The 19,366-nt window shown below is 48.6% G+C and overlaps 1 protein-coding gene and 1 long non-coding RNA gene across 34 annotated transcripts in view; one reads left to right on the top strand and one right to left on the bottom strand.

Moving 5' to 3' along the window:
* LOC129550264 (myeloid-associated differentiation marker-like) overlaps positions 1 to 7,241 on the bottom strand; it is a 30,163-nt gene extending 22,922 nt beyond the window's left edge. For 28 of the 33 annotated variants that reach the window (XM_088829640.1, XM_088829653.1, XM_088829655.1 and 25 more), the window contains exon 1: positions 6,906 to 7,241. The gene's annotated coding sequence lies outside the window, so the exon portion shown is untranslated. Of the gene's footprint in view, positions 1 to 5,370; positions 5,538 to 6,905 lie in introns of all 33 variants that reach the window. The other 5 variants (XM_088829641.1, XM_088829648.1, XM_088829651.1 and 2 more) reach the window with 1 other exon arrangement.
* A 6,025-nt stretch (positions 7,242 to 13,266) lies between these two features.
* Positions 13,267 to 18,839, top strand: LOC129550269 (uncharacterized). The gene is made up of 3 exons (XR_008684801.2): positions 13,267 to 13,534; positions 17,492 to 17,786; positions 18,096 to 18,839. It is a non-coding gene; the product is annotated as an uncharacterized LOC129550269 (long non-coding RNA).
* Positions 18,840 to 19,366: the final 527 nt, after the last annotated feature.

Genomic DNA, 19,366 nt, shown 5'->3' with positions numbered 1-19,366 from the left:
AAGAACTAAATGTAAGACCAGAAACTATAAAACTCCTAGAGGAGAACATAGGTAAAACACTCTCCGACATAAATCACAGCAGGATCCTCCATGACCCACCTCCCAGAATATTGGAAATAAAAGCAAAAATAAACAAATGGGACCTAATTAAAATTAAAAGCTTCTGCACAGCAAAGGAAACTATAAGCATGGTGAAAAGACAGCCTTCAGAATGGGAGAAAATAATAGCAAATGAAGCAACTGACAAAGAATTAATCTCAAAAAATATACAAGCAACTCCTGCAGCTCAATTCCAGAAAAATAAACGACCCAATCAAAAAATGGGCCAAAGAACCAAGCAGACATTTCTCCAAAGAAGATGGCTAACAAACACATGAAAAGATGCTCAACATCACTCATAATCAGAGAAATGCAAATCAAAACTACAAGGAGGTACCATTTTACGTCAGTCAGAATGGCTGCTACCCAAAAGTCTACAAGCAATGAATGCTGGAGAGGGTGTGGGGAAAAGGGAACCCTCTTACACTGTTGGTGGGAATGCAAACTAGTACAGCCACTATGGAGAACAGTGTGTTGATTCCTTAAAAACTGGAAATAGAACTGCCATACGACCCAGCAATCGCACTCCTGGGCATACACACCGAGGAAACCAGAATTGAAAGAGACACATGTACTCCAATGTTCATCGCAGCACTGTTTATAATAGCCAGGACATGAAAGCAACCTAGATGTCCATCAGCAGATGAATGGATAAGAAAACTGTGGTACATATACACAAAGGAGTATTACTCAGCAATTAGAAATAATACATTTGAATCAGTTCTAATGTGGTGGATGAAACTGGAGCCTATTATACAGAGTGAAGTAAGCCAGAAAGAAAAATACCAATATAGTATACTAACACATATATAGGAGAAAAGGAAAGATATAAGCATCTGAATGCAGAATTCCAAAGAATAGCAAGGACAGATAAGAAAGCCTTCCTCAGTGATCAATGCAAAGAAATAAAGGAAAACAACAGAATAGGAAAGCAAGAGATCTCTTCAAGAAAATTAGAGATACCAAGGGAATATTTCATGCAAAGATGGGCTCGATAAAGGACAGAAATGGTATGGACCTAACAGAAGCAGAAGATATTAAGAAGAGGTGGCAAGAATACACAGAAGAACTGTACAAAAAGATGTTCGTGACCAAGATAATCTCAATAACGTGATCACTGACCTAGAGCCAGACATCTTGGAATGTGAAGTCAAGTGGGCCTTAGAAAGCATCACTACGAACAAAGTTAGTGGAGGTGATGGAATTCCAGTTGAGCTACTTCAAATCTTGAAAGATGATGCTGTGAAAGTGCTGCACTCAATATGCCAGCAAATTTGGAAAACTCAGCAGTGGCCACAGGACTGGAAAAGGTCAGTCTTCCTTCCAATCCCAAAGAAAGGCGATGCCAAAGAATGCTCAAACTACCGCACAATTGCACTCATCTCACACGCTAGTAAAGTCATGCTCAAAATTCTCCAAGCCAGGCTTCAGCAATATGTGAACCGTGAACTCCCAGATGTTCAAGCAGGTTTTAGAAAAGGCAGAGGCACCAGAGATCAAATTGCCAACATCCGCTGGTTCATGGAGAAAGCAAGAGAGTTCCAGAAAAACATCTATTTCTGCTTCATTGACTATGCCAAAGCCTTTGACTGTGTGGATCACAATAAACTGTGGAAAATTCTGAAAGAGATGGGAATACCAGACCACCTGACCTGCCTCTTGAGAAACCTGTATGCAGGTCAGGAAGCAACAGTTAGAACTGTACATGGAACAACAGACTGGTTCCAAATAGGAAAAGGAGTACGTCAAGGCTGTATATTGTCACCCTGCTTATTTAACTTATATGCAGAGTACATCATGAGGAACGCTGGGCTGGAAGAAGCACAAGCTGGAATCAAGATTGCTGGGAGAAATATCAATAACCTCAGATATGCAGATGACACTACCCTTATGGCAGAAAGTGAAGAGGAACTCAAAAGGCTCTTGATGAAAGTGAAAGAGGAGAGTGAAAAGGTTGGCTTGAAGCTCAAGAAAACTAAGATCATGGCATCTGGTCCTGTCACTTCATGGGAAATAGATGGAGAAACAGTGCAAACAGTGTCAGACTTTATCTTTTTGGGGGGCTCCAAAATCACTGCAGATGCTGATTTCAGCCATGAAATTAAAAGACGCTTACTCCTTGGAAGGAAAGTTATGACTAACCTAGATAGTATATTAAAAAGCAGAGACATTACTCTGCCAGCAAAAGTCCTTCTAGTCAAGGCTATGGTTTTTCCAATGGTCATGTATGGATGTGAGAGTTGGACTGTGAAGAAAGCTGATCGCCGAAGAACTGATGCTTTTGAATTGTGGTGTTGGAGAAGACTCTTGAGAATCCCTTGGACTACAAGGAGATCCAACCAGTCCATTCTAAAGGAGATCAGCCCTGGGTGTTCATTGGAAGGACTGATGCTAAAGCTGAAACTCCAATACTTTGGCCACCTCATGCGACGAGTTGATTCACTGGAAAAGACTCTGATGCTGGGAAGGATTGGGGGCAGAAGGAGAAGGGGACAGCAGAGAATGAGATGGCTGGATGACATCACCAACTCGATGGACATGAGTTTGAGTGAACTCCAGGAGTTGGTGATGGACAGGGAGGCCTGGTGTGCTGTGATTCATGGGGTCGCGGAGAGTTGGACACGACTGAGCAACTGAACTGAACTGAACTGAACACATATATATAGAATTTAGAAAGATGGTAATGATAACACTGTATACGAGACAGCAAGAGTCACAGATGTATAGAACAGTCTTTTAGACTCTGTGGGAGAGGGTGAGGTTGGGATGATTTGGGAGAATGACATGGAAACACGTATATTATTATACGTGAAATGAATCGCCAGACCAGGTTCGATGCATGATACAGGATGCTCGTGGCTGGTGCCCTGGGCTGAACCAGAGGGATGGGATGGGGAGGGAGGTGGGAGGGGGGTTCAAGATGGGGAACTCATGTACACCCGGGGTGGATTCATGTCAATGTATGGCAAAACCAATACAATACTGTAAAGTAATTAGCCTTCAATTAAAATAAATAAACTAAAAAAAAAAAAAAAAGAAGTCCTACTTGAGTGAGGATTCTGGCCTGGGAGACTGGTTAGCAGTTTCCAAGCCGGGAAGAAGGGATTGGAAATGAACAAGGATGTTGTGTCGGATGCTGATGGGGAGCCTTTCAGGGCATCCCAGGGAGGGGGTGGGGATGGATGGATGACTGGCCCCCTTTTAAGGGCAGGAGCTGAAAGAAAAGGCCCCTGCAGGACCCCTGGGAAGAGACAGCCCTGAGGATGCACTGGGACTGGGGGGGCAGAGTGGAGATGACTGGGGGGATCCCAGGGTCCCAGTGGCCTTGAGGCAGCCCAGTAGGGGTCTTCTGACCCAGAAGGGATGCAGGCATGGAGCCAAACTTCCCGTGGAGGAGGGGCCTGGACTGGAACTGAGGCAGGAGAACGGGACCTGAAGGAGTTTCAGGGCTGTGACAGGGACACACAGCCAGAGTGGCAGGGACCCTGGAGACCATGGAATTGCCCAGGTCACCTGCCCAAGACCGTCCCGCCCGCCAGGGCTGCAGTCCTGCTCACACAGGGGCTCCTCCAGGGTCCAGTGTTGGGGGAATGAGGCCCCTCCCAGCCCGCCCCCTCCTCAGGGACAGCTGCCCTGTTTCCAAGGGACTATTTGTTGGGAGTCCCCCAGGGCTGAAGGGCCAGCACCCTGAGCCTCAGCCAGCTTCCTGCCATCAGGGGCCTTGGTACCTTTGCTGATAATAAACCCTGGGACAAGCTGAGGCTGGAAAAACAAACAGAGCAAACCTGAGAACCTCCCTGGACTCCCAAAGTTCCCTGAGCCCCAGTTTCAGGGGAGCCCTGGAGCCTGCGGGCCTCCCAGTGGGCACTGCCGGGGTGGGGAGGGGCGCTGCTGTGAGGGATGAGGGGGTGTCCTGCTCTCTGTACCCCAGCTTGATCCCAGCTTAATTAGCTGAGCTCACCCTGAGACTCCACCTCAGACTCAGGGCCGCTTCAGTGCATTGAATCCACTGAGTGCATCAGGGAGGAAATGGAGAAGAGGCCCGGGGGTTCCAGCGTGCGGCCCTGGGTCAGGCCTGTGCCCTCCCTGGGCCTCAGTTGCCCAGCTGGGAAGCAGCAGGTTTGCCTGAGTCTCCCAGCAGCCCCTCCTCCACTCTAATCTGAGAGCCTGGACATGGGGCCCCCGTCAGAGCACAGCCTGGATGTGGCTGTGCCCTGCCTGCCGGCAGCCAGGCATGCAACTGGAAGACAGTGAGCTGGGAAGGTCATGGCTGGGACAGAGGAAGGAAGGAGGAGGTGCCAGGAGGACAGAGAAGGAAGAGGGAAGATGGACACCAGAGTGACAAGGAGTAGACCCTTCACAGCTGGATGATCATGGCAAGCTACTCAATAGAACCTCAGTTTCCCCATCTGTTCAATGTCTCTATACCTACTTTGTGTCAATTAAATGAATAAAAGCATGTGACAGGTTCATCAGAGGGCCTGTCACATGGAACTCTAATCCATGCCAGCTACCTCCCCAACCCCCTCACAGAGGACCCAGAAGACCCTGGCCCCACTCTGGACATTAGCACATGCAGCTTGATTTGCTGCAGATCAGTGGCTGCAAACCAATTTGCACTGCAGGGGGACTCTTGATGTGTTCAGTTTTCCATCACAGTGTTTTCATGAAAAAGTGATGTAGAATCACTAGTATTACTATTTCTTCCCTGAGTGTTTGGTGGCGGCACATTGTTTTAATTTCACTTGAAAATTCAGATTACAGCTCCTTTTCAAGCCTTAGGAGATACAGTGTCACCTGGTTTGGTTTCCTTGGCTGTGGGGTTGCTGGAGATAAGCAGCTACTAGGCTCTTTTCTTTATATTGTTTTCCATCCTCATCTCTGTTTAGTATTTTCTATATTTCTCTCATTCTCATGTATATTTGACATAAAGCAGGACTATGATCATCTCATCTGTGACTGGTTTCCCATCTTCGGCATGGCCAGGCTTCCTGCCTGCTCACAGGAGTGTCCACCCCTCCATCCAGGGAGTGTCCATGTCCTCAACCTCAACCTCAACCTCAGCCTTCAATAAATTTCAAATGCTCTGAAATCACATGTAGACATGTATGTACATATATGCATACATGTTTGTAGGGAGTATCTGTATCTTTTTCCTGTTTTGTAAGCATGAGACCATGTCTTCCCAGAGCATCTTGCTTTTCCACCACCCCATTCAGGTGCAGCTGGTCCTCTCCAGGGACCTAAGTCCTGTCTATCCCCTTTACTTACATCCTTCCCTCCCGGCTCCTGTGGGCATTTGGACTGACCCCTCTTCTCTAGATCAGTGGATTCTCCCCTGTGACTCCCACTCACTGGGGGACACAGGATATGACGGGGTCCTGGATCCATGTGACCATCATGCTCTGGAGCAAGAGGTCTGGGATGTTTTCTGGAAACTTAAAAAATATGACAAAAATTATATTTTCCATTTCTAGAAATTCATCTTAGTCTACTAGGGCTACTGCAGCCAATCATCACAAGCCGGATGGCTTAAAACAACAGAAACGTCTCACAGTTCCAGAGGTCAGCATTTTGAAACAAGGTGTCAGCAGCGTTGCTCTGTCTCTGATGCCCCAGGGGAGGGTCCCTCTTTGCCTCTTTTAGCTTCTGGAGGCCCCTTGGCCTGTGGCCATGTTACCCAACTCAGGCTTGTCTGCTCGTCCCTCAAGAAGCCAAATACCAAGTGACGAGTGTTGGGATTTGTCTTAAACAAGGTGCCGCTCCTCTGCTGTGAACACAATCATCACCCATGTCTGTGCATCAGCCCATGTTGAGTGGTGGGTTAAAAAAAATACTAATGAACGTTTCCACCATTTTTTGTGGATCATCTGTGTATAGGGTATTGGTAATAAACCAGTTTAGTAGGTCTGAGGTGGAAAACGGAGTGTAAGTCTGATAATAGTCAGCTTTTTGTCCTCTTAACACCCAGACCTCCTGCAGGGAATTGTCTCAGTGGAAATCTACCCCTCCCTGCCTCTCCACCCAATCCGGGTCTTAAAGGGAGAGACTACTTCAGACTCCCTTTCTTCCTCTTGCTGTGGGGGCACTCAGGCTGTGCCCACCCACACATTAGATCTCCTCCTCCTTCCACAGACTGGGGGGTGGGTGGGTGGCACAGACCCCGTGGTAGCCCCTGCCTGGGGCATCAGGACTGGAACCACAGAGGTCAGGGTTGATTCAGTTCACTAAGAAGCTAACCCCTTCTTCTCCCTCCCTTGCCTGCAGACTAGTCTGTCAAGGACACAGGCTTTTCACAGTTTAGTTTCTTTTGACCACTAATTTAGTGCCCTTATTGGAAGAACCCTTATTATGGAGTAACAGGAAGATCCACACATAGAATATCCTCCCACTTACCAGATCGTTAACAAATCAATTCTAACTGCAAAGTGGTAGAGTAATGTAGAGAACCATTCAGGGGCCATGGTTCTTCAGAATCGAAAACATACATAGGCCAGGCTGTATTATAATTAAAAAACCCCTTTTTCTTGGTTATAGGGTAATGCCTCTAGGTTTGCCAATCTGCCAAGAGTTGTCCCAGTGGTCTTCTAGAAGGAATGGATGTAGACCTCCCACTTCACTTCATTCACTCCCCCAGAGCGGATTTCAAACAAACAAACCAATTCTCACTCAGGGAGAGACTGGTACAGAGTTGTAAACAAGCCATGACCCACTCATGTGGGTCCAAAATGACCCCAGAGTTCCAAAGGGCAAAAATGATGTCCAAATGGGTGGGGAGGGGCTCCTGGGGCTCACATCCTACTCACTCAGTCAACAGCTCCGCTGCTCCTTCAGAGGCCAGTTTCCTTCTCTCAACAGAAAGCAAAAGCAGGCTGTGAGCGAGGGCTGGGGAGGGACAGGGCAACTTCCGGAATCTAGCAAGTTCTGTAGCTGTTGCAATTCTTACGTTGTCGTTCTAGCAGCATACCTATAGATCCACCCCAACCTTCCCAGCCTCACCCTCCTCCTCGTCCCAGGGGGAGATGGAGGGGCCTGAGCCCTGGGGACCTGACTGCTGCTTGGATGCCCAGCATTGTACCCCAGCTCAGGCTTTCTGAAGAAACCAATACTGAAAGACAAGCGCTGGAGAGAAAAACAGGCGCCTTATGTTAAGGCAGCCAGCCAAAAGGGGAGAAGGTGGATCACTGTGCAAGAGAGCCAGCTCCCACCCCTGCAAGATTCAGCCAGGATTTATACAAGGAGGGGAGCAGGAAAGGGCTGCAGGCTGCTCCAGGGGAAACCCTGTGCTGCTATTCTTGGAGACTTTAAATTAACCATGAGGCACCTTGCTGGCTTTTTTCCAGATCAGCAAGTCATTGTTCTAGGGGTCAGTGGTCATACATTTCTAGAGAATGAAGAACTAAGACAGAAACAGCAAAACAAACACATTGAAACAGGAACCAGTCAATGAAACCCTGGAGCTGTGTTGAACTATTCACAAGCCTTCTTTTGTTAAGCAAAGGAGGTTAAAAAATGGTGCCTGTGACCTGGCTGAGCACGAGAATTACAATGAGCCTCTCCTCAGGTCCCAGCTTCGAGCCCATCACGGGCTTCTCCTTCCTCCTGGGACAGATGCTCCAACCGTGTGCCCTTCTCTCTGGTGACCAGCATGGACACTCTAAAGTGGGGAAGGGGTGTAATGAGTGTCCATCTGGTGCTTCTGCTTTGCTGTGACCCTCACCGTCTTCACAGCAGAGTGTGTGGGTTCCAGTCCTGCCTCCCCTTCTCCTGGGATGGCTTTCTCTACACCCACGCCTTTTACTTCCATCCCTTCTAGAAGTCCTCGTGGACACGTCTTGGTCGATTGGCAAAACTAGAGTATGACTCAGTAACCAAGAAGAAAAACGATTTTTAAATTTTCATACACCCTAACCCAAGTATGTTTTCTATTCTAAAGAATAGGTACCATTTCTCGCCAGTCAGAATGGCTGCTATCCAAAAGTCTACAAGCAATAAATGCTGGAGAGGGTGTGGAGAAAAGGGAGCCCTCTCATACTGCTGGTGGGAATGCAAACTAGTACAGCCACTATGGAGAACAGTGTGTTGATTCCTTAAAAACTGGAAATAGAACTGCCATACGACCCAGCAATCCCATTGCTGGGCATACATACCGAGGAAACCAGAATTGAAAGAGACACGTGTACCCCAATGTTCATCGCAGCACTGTTTACAATAGCCAGGACATGGAAGCAACCTAGATGTCCATCAGCAGACTAATGCATAAGAAAGCTGTGGTACATTTACACAATGGAGTATTACTCAGACATTATAAAGGATACATTTGAATCAGTTCTAATGTATTTGAATCAGTTCTAATGGATGAAACTGGAGCCTATTATACAGAGTGAAGTAAGCCAGAAAGAAAAACACCAATACAGTATACTAACGCATATATATGAAATTTAGAAAGATGGTAACGATAACCCTTTATGCGAGACAGCAAAAGAGACACAGATGTATAGAACAGTCTTTTGGACTCTGTGGGAGAGGGTGAGGGTGGGATGATTTGGGAGAACGGCATTGAAACATGTATATTATCATACGTGAAATGAATTGCCAGTCCAGGTTCGATGCATGATGCAGGATGCTCGGGGCTGGTGCACTGGGATGACCCAGAGGGATGGGATGGAGAGGGAGGTGGGAGGGGGGTTGAGGATGGGGAACACATGTACACCTGTGGTGGGTCATGTCAATGTATGGCAAAACCAATACAATATTGTAAAGTAATTAGCCTCCAATTAAAATAAATAAATTTATTTAAAAACAAAAAGAACAGTGTACCCCTGAATGGGTCTCTAACTTCCTCCACTCTTTTGCAGTTAGAATTGATTCGTTAAAGATCTGGTAAGTGGGAGGAAATGCCATGGGCAGCTTTCCTGTTGCTCTATAATAAAGGTTCTTCCAACAAGGGCACTAAATGAATGGTATTGATCTCGGGTGGCCTCGACCTGCAGCGGCTTAGAGCGGTGTTTGGGTTCCCAGGCAGAAAGTGAGGCCGGTGGTCAAAGTACAGATCCTAGCCAGTAGACCAGTGGTCAGTGACCAGGGCCCTGGCCCTTCAGGTTTGCAGAAAGGAATTTCCACAAAGACAGATGTGAAACAGGTCAAGTATTTACTAAGAGGAAAAAGAGTACAGTATGTGCTGATAGAAACACGGGCAAAGTCAGGGAGAGTCACTGAGCCATACCCTCATGGCAGTTTGAATTCCTTTCATGGGTATTTCTTCTGAATTTCCTTTGGCCAATCATTTTGGTTTGCCTGGTTCTGAGTCCATGTTTGGTGTATCTCAGGATCCTCCAATGTGTGCATGCATCTCTTAGACAGGACAGATTCTTGCGAAGAGGCCTATGGGTAGCCTGGCATTGGTTAGCATCACTCCCTTTTGACTTCCAAGGAGATTTTCTGCTCATGTGTGGTCAGGGAGGTCTCCTGACTTTGAGAATGAGAAATATGCAGGCCCAGCCTCCTACCGTAATAGTCTTGCTGCTCTAGTCTTGGAGCTTTGGTCCACAGGGAATATATCTCCAATCACTTTACCCTGATGGGGTCCATCTACCTCCTGTCTCAGGATGAAAAGGAAACTAAATTGTGAAGAGCCTGCCCTTTTTACAGAGGAGCCTTCACAGGCAACAGAGGAAGAAAAGGGGGTCAGCTTCTTAGGGACCTGAATCCATCCCGACCTCTGTGGTTCCAATTCTGATGTCCCAGGCAGGGGCTGCCCCGGGGTCTCTGCCAACTCCCCCCAGTATCTGGAAGGAGGAAGGGTTCTAGTGTGAGGGCGGAGCAGAGACTCAGCACCCCTACAACATGAGGAAGAAAGAAGATCTGAGTCATCTTTCCCTTGAAGACTCGACAGGACACCCAGTTTGGCCAGGGTGTGTCCAGAACAGGTGTGTGTGTGTGTGTGTGTGTGTGTGTGTGTGTGCTCAGTCAAGTCCGACTCTTTGTGACTCCATGGACTGTAGCCTGCCAGGCTCCTCTGTCCATGGGATTCTCCAGGCAAGAGTGCTGGAGTTGGGGAGACAACTCCCTGAAGGAGGTGTGAGTGCACTAGAACAGCCTGTTGGCTGTTATTGGACTTACACTCCGTTTTCCTCCTCAGACCTACTACACTGGAAACATGCCTGTCTTCCATACGGTGGTGTGTGTGTGTGCCCAGTCATGTCCGACTCTTTGAGACCCTCTGGATGGTAGCCCGCCAGGCTCCTCTGTCCATGGGATTCTCCAGGCGAGGATACTGGAGTGGGCTGACATGCCCTGCTTCAGGGGATCTTCCTACTCAGGGATCGAGCTCACATCTCTTATGTCTCCTGTGTCGGCAGGTGGGTTCTTTACCACTGAGCCACCTGGGAAGCCCTGAGCTCAGAAGAGTCCTGGCTAATTTCCACTCTCACCCTAAACTAGGTCTCTGGGAGCCCCGCCCCCTGACTCCCCACTCACACAGAAACCACAGCATGGGGGTGTGGCCCAGCCTGCAGTGCCAGCAGTTGGGCCCCACCACAATGCCAACATCCTGCCTTCCTAACTCTTAAAGGGGCCGTGACACATCAGCTGCCTCTTCATAAAGGTGTGCAGTTGTGTGCATTTCAGTGCACATGTGTGTACATGTGTGTGTGCCCACTGCTACCCTGCATGGAGACCAGCAGCCCTTTATAGTAACTGGTGGCTGTGAAGGCACCACCCATCTCCTCTCCTCAGTCACAGAGCCCCAGAGCCCAGCATCCTAGTGTCAGCAGGGCCAGGAGCCAGGCAAGCAGGGCTGCGGGGGAGGGCAGGGGAGGGCTCCCCACTGCTGCCACTGGCTCCTGAAACATGTGATCTTCACCCAGTGGTAGGAGGCGTGAATGGGGAGGGCTCCTGTGAGGCAATCCACATGATGGGAAAAATCTGAAGAAGGACTGAAATAAAATTCATATTTTAAAGCGAGCAAAGAAAAATTTAAACAGCACAGTATTATTCTCTGCCTGTTCAGACCTCCCTTCTCCCCTCCAGTGTGCGCTGTAATCTGCATTACTATTAACCAGCTGTCCCCCAGGGCAGAAATACCTGCTCAACCGTAAAGATGAATTTTTCTAGTGAAAGCCATGCAACTCCTAGAGGGTATTAGTGCTTACTTACCGATGACCTGATTAATGTCATAGCTGTGCTACTTGTATTCTGCCTATTTTACAAGATTCTTGTTTCTTGCATTAACAGATCGGTGATTGAGTCTGTGATGGAAAATAACAATGAATACACTACTTGAAACAATTCATATAATATATAGTTCTATAAGACCCATGATTGTAATAGTATGACTCTAGATATGGAAAGAAGCAATAGGAAGGACCATTTCTCAGAAACTGAAAGACTAGTGAGACAGGTGGTCCACAGGCCTTTGACTACTGTTCCCAGGACTAGATAAGTAATAGCATTTGAGTGGTCTATCAAAGAAATCCTCACCTGACCTGGAAATGAGCATTCCTAGCACTCTGAGACAAAATGGTCAAAGATGCCTCCCAAACCTTGGTTGAAATTAAGACAGAAACAGATGGAGAAGGCTTCCTGGTAGCTCAGAGGGTAAAGAATCCACCTGCAATGCGGGAGACCTGGATCGATCCCTGGGTTGGGAAGATCCTCTGGAGGAGGGCGTGGCAACCCACTCCAGTATTCTTGCCTGGAGAATCCCCAAGGACAAAGGAGCCTGGGGGCTACAGTCCAGGGAGTCGCAAAGAGTCAGACACGACTGAGCCACTAAGCACAAATAGAGAGGACTGTGCGATAAACAATGTTTCCCATCACTCAGTTCTACAAGAATCAAGTTATTAGCCACTGGAGTCACTGACTTACAGCTCTTCCTAAAAGGAATTCAGGGTGAGAATCAGGATGGAGCACTTGGTGCTCTGAGGAAACTGGCAGAGCCAGACCTCAGACAGATAGTTTCATGAGAAGTTTTTATGAACTGTTTCTTACATCTTCCCAAACTTAGGAAAGCACTAAAACCATTAACTAAGATATCCATTCCTCCTAAAGAGCAGTAACCTGTACCAGGCTGTGTGCCCCTTGTCACACACATCTGGGCCCCGCCTTACTTCTTCAGAATAGTACTCAGAACAGTACATCCTGAGAGACTGTCTCCCCAGTTATACTCCTCAGGTTGATTCCAATGAAATTTTCCACTTCTTTCTTATATTGAGTGTTGATTAATTTTTTCATCCATAAAAACAAGTATGCATTGACCTCTCCAATTCTGGGTGCAGGAATCTCATATTCTACTACTGTCCTGAACCAAACTGAACACAGCCCTGGGACCTCACTTCCCAGGAGGATGGATATGCCTTTGTGCTTTAGTAAAGATTTGCGCAGGGTGGGCTCACTGTCCAAGCCTCGTGATTCAAGAGGGCTGCTGCTTCATCCCTCCTGTTGGGAGTTAAAGGTCATTTGTCACAGTTCCAAGGCTGGTCCAGTCCCCTCACTGTGGAGGGCAAAAGAGAGTGTAAAGGCCCTCCACTTAGTCCAACCCTCTCGTCATAGAGGAGGAGCAGCTGGACACCAGGGAGGGGCAGGACTTGTCCAGAGTCACCCTGTGTGTGGCAGAGTCAGAGTCAGGACCGGGTGTCCTGTCCCCAGGCTGGCTGTCCGTCCACGGCCCCACGCTGCTTGGGACAAGTGTGGCTACAGCATCCTCCAGGCTGGAATTCTGCCCCGTCCCCCCTCGTTCTGCACAAACCTGCCCCGTCCCCCCGAGGAGGGCACTCACTGCTGCTGAGTCCCTTTCCTCATCTGCTAGAGGGGGGAGGGTGCCAGAGACCCCTGGTCCCTCCCAGACGCCCACTTCCCGGGGCCCCTGGACTTGCCAGTCCTGGATACTCAGACATGGAGTTGGAAACCGGCTCCTCCCCTCCGTCCACCCTCTCTGCTTGCTTCCTTTTGGCTGCTGGGTCCTGTTTATTGGTCACATCCCTCCTGATTACACAGACCCTCCTCCCCCACGACCTCTGCTTGGTGGTGAACACGTTTCTCTTTCATAACATGAGTTTCCTCACTCCCTTCCCAGGGGTCCAACTCTGCAGTGATTCTGTCAAAAACCCAAACTGCTTCCAGGTGCCCCTACAGTTTGAGGTGTCCCAGACTCACTTATTCCTGCACATTCTTGACTTTCCACTTCACAGTCCAGCTCAGCAGCCGGAAGACACTCTCGCCCTGATTGGGGAGTTAGTGTTTCCTTTAGGGAACACAATGTTCTTTCTTCTGGGAGAACAAAGGGACTGATCCCAAGCAGTGAAGGAGGAAATGGAAACCCAGAGTGAAACAGATCCAGTGTCCGTGATTATGTCCACAGTTATGCCTGGTCCTGATTCCAGTCAAGCGGCCCCTCCATCCCTGATTTCCCTGGGGATGAACCGTGAGTCACATGGTTAGCAGAACCCAAGAGATTTGGTTTCTAGCTCCAATTCTTTCATAGCATAGCTTATAACCACAGATGAGTCTTGTCCCTGATTGAGTGTCAGTTTCACATTCATAAAAGGAGCAGATTGTGCTAAAATTTTGGATTTTGAGTTTTGCCCTTAGGAGCCCTAGGTTTCTGGTTAGGTGGTGGGAGTTGCAAGTCAATTAATGGCCTCACCCACCACTTTTCCTAACCAGAGTAGCCGGGCATGAATCATGATCCAACTCAAGATCTCATTTGAAAGTAAGATTGGATAGTTTTAAAATAACCCACATGCTTGTCTTTAGGATATATGTTAATAAACCATGGTGTTAGCCACCAGAGGGAATACTATGCAGCTGGGAAAATGAAGATGCTCTCAAGTAATGATATGGAAATATCTCCAGGATATATTTACTAAACACAGTAAGATGCAGACTGATGAATAGTAAGTTGTTTTTAAGAAATAATAGTAGTGAAAATAAAAAGAAATGTATCTCTATTTGTTTGATATGCATCAGGAAGCCCAGGAAGGACTCTGAAGTGCAGTGGAGGAATTGTCTGTCCTGGTGGGGAAGGGGAGCTGAGGAAAGAGTGGATTGAGCCATAGGTAGGAGTGCAGTTTCTCAGTGTGTGACTTTTTGGAGCATTTTGACTTTGAACTATGGAAATATAATACACTCTTGAAAAACTAAGCTTTGTGTTTGAAAAATACACCAAGTAGAGAAGAAGGGTCAGAGGAGGGATAGTTGGCAAATGGTCTCCATATTCCCTGCAGCCTTGATGGACAGGCTGGGGGAGGAGCTGAGAGATACACCCATAAGGCCTATCTCTAAAGGTGGAGGGAAGGAAGGTGCCTTGGGTCCAGGTGTCTACTCTGGATGGTCACGGCCTCCCCTGGCCCTTTAGCAAACACAGTTGATGGAGAAGCTCCCCAGTGTCCAATCCTCAGGCCCTTCCCTTGCTCCCTGCCTGGCCTGGGCTCCCTGTCTCCCAAGGCAGTGGCCAGAGGCTCTCTCCTCAATCAGAGCCTCCTCCCAGCAGGGTGACTCCAGCTGACGCCCCCAGACTGTGGCCTGAGCCACAGAACAGAGCCCGGGGTACAGATGTTCCCACCCTCTGGCTCTGGACCAGCTTCTTGGCAAAATGACAGAGGTGGCCTTCCTCAGTCCTGCTTTGAATGGAGAGAAGTGGGACCATTCCCTCCTGCGGTCTCAGACACCTGGCTATCTGCCTCATGGCCCAGCAAGGAGGCCAACAACATGGCCCTTTGTCTGTGCGTCTCGCTCCTGTCTGAAGGTGTCTGCAGGGACTCGGCTGAGCAGAAGAGAAGATGGTCAGGCTTCATCAGCCCCTGTCTAAGGTCTCCACACTCTCTGGCATTTTCTGACTGAGCTGTCAACAGGAAGCTGTCTGGCTGATATGAGGGATCTACTGCTGGACCTCTGAGTGGGGCACTGAGGTCAGACCAGGACAGACAGGAGCCAGGACATGATTCCTGGATCCGAGAGAAGAGGGAAGGGGCTCAGCATTTACTGAGGTTCTATCACCCGCTGTACTTTGCAGAGAGACAGACCTGTATTCAAATTCAGGCTCTGAGAGAGAGTAACTGTGTGACCTTGAGTACATGTCCTCTCTGAGCGTCAGTCTCATCATCTAGAATATGGGGATGACAACAGTGATATCCCTGATGAGGAGACGATGTGGAGGTCATAAGTCACTTCGTCTGTCTGCTGCTGCTGAGAAAATGTTGGCTACTCTATGTTTCTTGGATAGATGATACAAAGTCAATGCTAATCAGAGGTTAAGATCCTAAACCCAAGTGCCTGGGTTTAAACCCCAGTTCTTCCACTTACTGCCTGTGTGATCTTGGGCCAGCTGGCCTCTGTGCCTGTGAAAATGAGAACAGTGAGGACACAGTCCAGGGACTTCTGGGAGGAACAAATGAATCCAGAGTAGTACCTGTTGTGCAATGAACACTGTATGTGATACCTCTTATACCTTTTATGTCAATAACTGCCTCGCTGGCACATGCAAAGTGTTTGCTGAATGACTATAACACGAGCTTCCAGCCTCAGGTCCAGACTGGACCTCCTGACTGGGATCTATTGCCTTTCTGGGAAATTCCTGAGAAATGTTGAGAATCACTGAGTCATGTTTTGTCTCACTGAATCTTCCTAACAACCCCTGAGCCAGAAGATGGACATCGCCATGGAGGGGAACCACTGAGGACCTGAATTCATCACCACAGTTGAGGATGTTCCTATTGTGTGAGACTTGGGGGGAAAGCTATAAGAAACTTAAAAGTTCAGATAAATCATTGACCTGCCTCACAAGCAGGACCTGGACACACACCTAAGGAAGAGGTGACACACAGCCGTCAGGTCAGATCAGAATCCCTTCAGGGTCCAGTGTGTGCTTCCAATGGCCACGGTGCCTGGACCAGCTGACTTTGGCAGTGCCCTGGCTGTCCAGCACCCTCCTTCCTGGTCTGAGTCTCTTCTGAGACTCTTCCCTCCTTAGAAGCTCTCCACGCTGCCCAATATCCGTCTAGTACAGCTGCTTTCTGCTTAAGCTGTCAGAGATGATCTCTGCAAGGTATAACCAAGAGCCATCATGTCTAGAAGCAGGAGCTATTATCTGCATTTTCTGGATGAGCAAACTGAAGCTTAGAGTGGCACAGACTGAGCACAGGACATTCTGTGTGCCAGGCTGAGCTCTGGTCTCAGTTCAGGGTTTGGGGTGTGTAGACATGCCAGAGGAAAGGCCCTGAGATGACCCAGAGGAACTGGAAGATATTCCTAGTGGCTGGAGGGAGGGAGTTGAAGAGGCAGGAAAAGTAGAAAGGGATCTGGGTTTGAAAGGCTTGGCAGGTGATGTTTTGGAGTTGGTGCTTCATTCAAAGGGAGCAATCAGGAGCCTTCAAAGTATCTTAGTTTGACTTTATTCCAAACCGGACTTTGAGGAAAGGATGGAAATAGAGGAAGCGACTGGAAGCTTATGGCAGGGGACCTCTCTGGTGGTCTGGTGGTTAAGAATCTGCCTTCTAACACAGGGGAAATGAGTTCGATCCCTGGTTTGGGGACTAAGAGCCCACATGCCGCAGGGCAACTAAGCCTGCATATTGCAACTAAGATCCCACGTGCTGCAACTAAGACCCAATGCCGCCCAAAATAAAAATAAGTCCCTAACTAAACAAAAAGAGGCTATAAGATAGGGGAGGAGGGAGGTGGGAGGGGGGTTCAGGAGGGGGAACTCATGTACACCCGGGGCAGATTCATGTCAATGTATGGCAAAACCAACCAATATAATATTGTAAAATAATTAGCCTCCAATAAAAAATAAACAAACAAAAAAATAATAATAAAGGCACAGAGGAAAAAAAAAGAAGAAGCTATGGCCGGAGTGCAGGTGACAGGGTGGACTGATGTAGACCCAGCGGCAACTCTAGAGTAAGTGGATTCACAGGTATTTTGTAAAGAGCATCTGTGAAGGTGGTGCCATAGACAGAATGGGGCAGATCAGGAAGGGCCAGTAAGTGTTGGGGGAGGAGGAATCAAGAGGGGGGACTGGACTTGTTGAACGTGGGGGTCCCGAGACATTCAGAGGGAGAGATGAGGAGGCAGTTGCGTAGGACTCAGGGTCTCCGTAGAGACCAGCTCCACAGGCAGGAATTGCAGACTTGTCATTGTGTGGTCTGCTCAGTTCATTCAGTATCTTCAGAAATGTCACATCCATAGAGCGGCCTGACCTCCATTCACCTAAAATAGCAGCCTTGCCACCCCCTCCCCACATTCCAATCACTCTCTCTTCACCCGTTTCTCCCTTTCCATGGCATTTATCACCAAATGACATACGTCGATGTGCACATTCTCCATCTCCTGGACTAGAGTGGAAGCTCCAGGGAGGCAGAACTACTGGTTTTCTTCTCTGCTCTCTGTCCAGTGACTAGGTCGGTGCCTGGGACACACACGGAGCACAAGAATCTTTGTTGACTTAAAGTCATCGGACTGGATGAGCATGAGCAGGCACGCAGAGAAGTGGCCTAGGCTCAAGTCCTGAGGACCCGAGACCCTCAGAAGATGGGAGAGGAGGAGGAGTGAGCGGAGGAGGGAGGAGAGGCTGAGCAGCAGGAGCACCATCGCTGCAGAGAAGGGCTCCTGTGCAGGCGACTTGTGAGCAGAGACCTCGTGACGAGAAGCGCATCTTGTGCGGCCCACATGGTGCTCACTGTGACCTGGTGGGAACGGTTTCCATGGAGAGGTGGGAACAGAAGGCGGGGCGGGGGTTAGAGCCAATGAGAGGAGGGGAGACGGAGAGGGGGTGTAGACCATGTTCAGGATGCTTGTGGAGAAAGAGTGCTTGCAGTCTGGTTAAAGATTGCTTGGAAATGCTTTTCCTCATGGGAATCCCGACCCAGAGTGGATGACAAACTCATGAGGCAGCATGAGGAAAACAATTTTTTTTTTAACATCTTGAATCCTGTGGGTCTAAGAAGTCTGTGTGATTTAATCATTATCCCTGCTTCAGCTCTACCCCTCTTTTTCAGGCGTACTTATGCCCAGAAGGGTGGCATTGTTTGTGGGTATGACGTCTTGCTCAGGGGTCCATTCAGCCCATCTTGAAATTGGTGCCACAGAACTGGGAGCTTCCAGGCAGAGGTACAGAATGGAGATGGTCAGCAGGCAGGAGGGAGGTCCAAGATGGAGAAGATACACATATACATGTAGCTGATTCCCTTCAGTGTACGGCAGAAATTAATACAGCATTGTAAAGCAACTATACCCCGAATTAAACAATACATTAAAATAAAACTAAAAGTTTCTACCTAAAGTTAAAAAAAAAAGGTACTGATTTGATGGGTGCCCCCAGCTGACCTTCAGCAACTCCTCTGTCTTATTTGTCAAACAAGGACATCAAAGGTGGTGGACTCTGGAGCCTGAGGGTACTAGGTTGGAATCTAGGTTCTGCCAGGGGTGGTGAGATGATCTGCAGGAAGTTACTTCTCATGCCTCACGTTCTCCATCTGTGAAGCGGGGAATTTTAACATTTCATAGGATTCTTGTGTCCAGCACCATGCCTGTCACAGACGGGGCAGCCAGCGAATTCAATGCTTGTTGATTGTTCTCTACACAATCGCTGGATCTGGGAGAGTAGCTGCAGTGCCTGGCCTGTGAAGGAGGGGCTGGGGTCTGGTATGGAGTGGTGCTGGTTTAGTCGCTAAGTCGTGTTTGACTCTTGGTGACTCCATGGACTGTAGCCCGCCAGGCTCCTCTGTCCATGGGATTCTCCAGGCAAGAACACTGGAGTGGGTTGTCATTTCCTTCTCCAGGGGATCTTCCCCACCCAGGGATCGAACCTGGGTGTCCTGCATTGTAGGCGGATTCTTCACCAACTCTGCTACCAGGGAAGCACAAGCTACAGAGAGAAGGGTCCAAACCAGAGTCGTGACTGTGCATTAGAATCAGCTGCAGAGTTGTTATTTTAATCTCTGCCTGGATGCAGCCCAAGTGAATCAGAATCCCTTAGTGGGGGTGGGGAGGAGTGGAGGAGTCAGGGTGGGGCAGGTCCCTGTTGGTATTTTGACCTCCAAACATGATTCTGATGCATAAGACATTCAAAACATAAGGTACCTTTTCAGCACTCCCTGGTACCTGAGCACAGTGTTCTCTGACTGCAACCTGGGGGTTCATCATCACCTGGGGGCCTTTGGGCCCCGTCCAGAGTTTCTAATTCAGCAGGTTGGGGTGGGGGGTCCCCAAGAATCTGCATTCGCAACAAGTTTCCCTTGTTGTATGGCTGCTCGTCTGGGGACCACAC

The sequence above is a fragment of the Moschus berezovskii genome, chromosome 21 (genome assembly GCF_049115385.1).
Source record: "Moschus berezovskii isolate FMDL1 chromosome 21, NW_MosBer_1.0, whole genome shotgun sequence".
Lineage (NCBI taxonomy): Eukaryota > Metazoa > Chordata > Mammalia > Artiodactyla > Moschidae > Moschus > Moschus berezovskii.
The sequence above is the reverse complement of the archived record's forward strand: the minus strand, read 5'-3'. Positions and strand labels throughout refer to the sequence as shown.